The sequence below is a fragment of the Terrapene carolina genome, unplaced genomic scaffold (genome assembly GCF_002925995.2).
Source record: "Terrapene carolina triunguis isolate 2854851 unplaced genomic scaffold, T_m_triunguis-2.0 Scaffold454, whole genome shotgun sequence".
Taxonomy (NCBI): domain Eukaryota; kingdom Metazoa; phylum Chordata; order Testudines; family Emydidae; genus Terrapene; species Terrapene triunguis.
In genome coordinates, this window is record NW_020664805.1 from 322,369 (window position 1) to 326,553 (window position 4,185).

A 4,185-nucleotide genomic window follows, 5' to 3' on the forward strand; every position below is an offset into this window, starting at 1 on the left:
GGGACTCTGAACTGCCAGGCCCAGTGGTGCCAGGGCCTTGAACTGCCAGGCCCAGAGTAGCCAGGGCCTTGAACTGCCAGACCCAGAGGTGCTGGGACTCTGAACTGCCAGGCCCAGAGGTGCCGGGGCTCTGAACTGCCGGGCCCAGAGGTGCCGGGGCTCTGAACTGCCAGGTCCAGCGGTGCTGGGGCTGTGAACTGCCAGGTCCAGCGGTGCCGGCGCTGTGAACTGCCAGGCCCAGCGGTGCTGGGGCTGTGAACTGCCAGGCCCAGCGGTGCCGGCACTGTGAACTGCCAGGCCCAGAGGTGCCGGGGCACTGAACTGCCAAGCCCAGCGGTGCTGGGGCTGTGAACTGCCAGGCCTAGAGCTGCCGGGCTCTGAAGTGCCAGGCCCAGAGCTGCCAGGGCTGTGAATTGCCAGGCCCAGAGGTGCCGGGCGCTGAACTGCCAGACCCAGAGGTGCTGGGGATCAGCCCTGGCAAGCCCTGGCACCAATTATGCCCTGAGCCTCACAAAGGTGGTCCTGCATTATCACCCTTCACAGACTGGAAACCGAAGAAAACAAAGATTGAAGTCACTGTTTTGAAATGGGGGTGTCAGAAATGAGTCACCTGTGAACACCTTTGAGAGTCAGGCGCTTCACTTTAGGCACAAACATTTGAAAACACTGACCTTCACCCCTTCTGTCTCCATTTCCATTTCTGTGAAAGAGAGGCAAAATTAGTTCCTTCCCACATGGACGGGGGAGTCAGGCCTGCCTGCCTGCCTACATACGTCTGTGTAAAGGAGGAAAGTATGAAGGCCCGGCAGAGAAGAACTACTCTCTTAGTCTTTTAATGGAATTTCTTAGGTTTTGTTTTAAAAGGAAAAAAAGGAATTCCATAATCTGGAACTATCTGGCCAGCTACCAGGGCACTGCTGGGCTGCCCTGTGCTGCAAAGCACACGTTGACTGAGACAAGACTCACTGAAGCTATTGCCTTATTTAATGTGCACTTTAGAAGATGCTCATGTTCCCTACACAGCTAAATTAGCTGAATGCCTTGTCTAGTCCAGGATTTAAGGCGTGATGTGAGCACCTGTTAGCTAATATGTTCTAATTAATACATTTTAAAAGCCTAATGTAGACAAGGCCCGCACAGTCTTTACCACAGGAGCAGGAGGAAGCCAATGTAACATATTTTCAGTTCTAAACTGCCTTATCTACACTAGACTTTTAGAACATTAGAACATGTAATTTTCAATCCCTAAGAACCTTTCTTTTAGTAACTGTTTTTCTAGGAAGCATAAGAAATCTTACAAATCGTTACCAAGCAAGTACCAAAAATGCTCTATTTACAAATACAAAAGTGGACATGGATTTTTTTGGATAATAGTTTATAGGAAATATCTGGGTTAGATACAAACAATATTGCATCCCTGTTTACCGCCTTCACACATCTCAGACTGGAGATCCTAGGCTCCGTTGGCTTGCATTTAAGGCAATGGGGCCAGTGCCAATGTTCAAAGTTCATGTGCTAAAGTTATGAATAAAAAATGCCATTCTGTCCTGTAAACCCCTTTTCCTCATCTGGGGATAACAAGAAAAGCACACCCCCTTTTGCTCTGGCACTATGAATTACTCCAAATACTATACAAATATTACTTGACCTTTGTTGGTCCTTAATTAATCCAGTTTGATCTGGATGTATATAAATCTCCTCCAGTTCTGCAAATAAAGAACAGCTTGTTGTGAATCTGGGCCTATCAGCTCTGCATGAGGGAAGGTTTTTTTCCAACGTTAGGGAGACCTACAATAGCAGTTTCTCTCATAGATTTTGGAAGTTCCTCCCCTAACACAGCAGCATTAAAGGATCAGCTGATACCTCCTTAACAGCTTGTAAAATTTTGCTGGAAATTCACAAGGCTTGGAGTTTTCCACTTTTTAAATTTCCTCTGTTATTTCTTCTCCTAACATTTCTCTGTCAATCTCCTGTGTCTTTGGCAGCTACTTCCCACTGCCCGCTACTTCCAGATAAAAATAAAACGTGAAGTATCTGAAGTATAGAGGTTATTCTAATAACAGCAGAAGCAGTACATACTTCGTAGCAGCGTGTAACTAGCTTTTGCTGAGCATGTTTAACGGGTGGGATAGTGTATTGCTCTTTAATCCTTTGAGCTTTTAAGCATTGAGTTATCACATCTACTTCCTTTTTCATAAAAAAAGCCTCTTTATACAAGTAAGGGCTTGTTTAGGGACATCTCCCATAAACGTATTCACTTCCCTCCCCAATATTAGTTACCTGGTGATATGTTCTTCTGTGCCTGCACTTTTATGAATCTGTTACAGCTTTTTAGAACATAGGAACAGCAATACTGGGCCAGACCAATGGTCCAGCAAGCCTGTCTTCTGACAGTGGCCAAAGCCAGATGCTACAGAGGGAATGAACAGAACGGGGCAATTATCCAGTGATCCATCCGTTGTTGTCCAGTCCCCGTTTCTGGAAGCCAGAGGTTTAGGGACACCCAGAGCATGGGGTTGCATCCTGACCATCTTGGCTAATACTTCTCTAATTCTATTCTGAACCCAGTTATACTTTTGGCCTCCATCACATCCTCTGGCAACGAATTCCACAGGCTGACTGTGTGTTGTGTGAAGAAGTGCTTCTTTTGTTTGTTTTAAACCTGCTGCTTATTAATTTAATGGGTGACCCCTGGTTCTTCTGTTATGTGAAGGGGTAAATAGCACTTCCTTAGTCACTTTCTCCACACCAGTCTTGATTTTATAGACCTCTATCATATCCCCCTTAGTCTTCTTTTTTCTAAGCTGAACAGTCCCAATCTTTTCAGTCTCTCCTCACACAGAAGCAGTTCCATACTCCTAATAATTTTTGTTGCCCATATCTCTACCTTTTCCAAATCTAATATCTCTTCTTTGAGGTGGGGATGACCAGAACTGCATGCAGTATTCAAGGTGTATCATGAATTTATATAGTAGCGTTATGATATACTCTGTTTTATTATTTATCTATTGCCTAATGGTTCCTAATATACTGTTCGCTTTTTCGACTGCTACTGCACATTGAGTGGATGTTTTCAGCGAATTATCCACAATGACTCCAAGATCTCTTTCTTGAGTGGTAAAAGCTCACTTAGATCCCGTCATTTTAGCTAACATAAGCAATAGTTTACGTACCACTGTTAGTAGTTCTGCAATTTCATATTTGAGTTCTTTCAGAACTCTTGGGTGAAAACCATCTGCTCCTGGTGACTTATTACTATTCAATTTATCAATTTCTTCCCAAACCTCCTCTAATGACACGTCCATCTGGGACAGTTCCTCGGGTTTGTCACCTAAAATAATGTTCCAGGTGTGGGAATCTCCCTCACATCCTCTGCAGTGAACACTGATGCAAAGAATCCATGTTGCTTCTCTGCAACAGCCTAGTATACCTTGAGTGCTCCTTTAGCATCTCAGTCGGTCCGTGGCCCCACTGACTGTTTACCAGGCTTCCCTCTTCCCATGTACTTAAGAAAAATTGCTGTTAGTTTTTGTCTTTTGCTAATTGCTCTTCAAATTCTTTTTTGGCCTAATTACACTTTGACACTTCAGTTGACAGAGTTTATGCTCCTTTCTATTTTCCTCAGTAGGATCTGACTTCCAGTTTTTAAAAGATGCCTTTTTGACTGTAATCACCACTTTAACTCTGTTGTTTAGCCATGGTGGCACTGTTTTGGTCCTATTATTGTTTATTTTTTTTATTTGGGGTATACATATAGTTTGAGCCCCATTTTGATTTAAAATATTTGAGGACCCCCAAACCTCCCCGCTCAGCACCAGGACCCGCCCTCACTCCACCCCTTCCCCCAAGGTCCCACCCCCGTCCCACCTCTTCCTGCCTCCCGCTCACTCCATCCCCCCTCCCTCCATCGCTCACTCTCCCCCACCCTCACTCACTTTCACCAGGCTGGGGCAGGAGTTTGGGGTGCAGGAGAGGGTGTGGGGTGCAGGCTCTGGGAGGGAGTTTGGGTGCGGGAGGGGGGACGGGTGCAGGCTCTGGGAGGGAGTTTGGGTGCGGGAGGGGTGAGGGGTGCAGGCTCTGGGAGGAAGTGCGGGGTGCGGGTTCTTGGAGGGAGTTTGGGTGTGGGAGGGGGCTCAGAGCTGGGGCAGGGGGTTGGGGTGCGGGAGAGGGTGAGGGGTGCGGGCT

The 4,185-nt window shown here is 46.4% G+C and overlaps 1 protein-coding gene across 1 annotated transcript in view; it reads right to left on the reverse strand.

Moving 5' to 3' along the window:
- The window catches only part of MPO (myeloperoxidase), a 53,081-nt gene that overhangs the window by 30,108 nt on the left and 18,788 nt on the right, over positions 1-4,185 (reverse strand). The window lies entirely within an intron of this gene.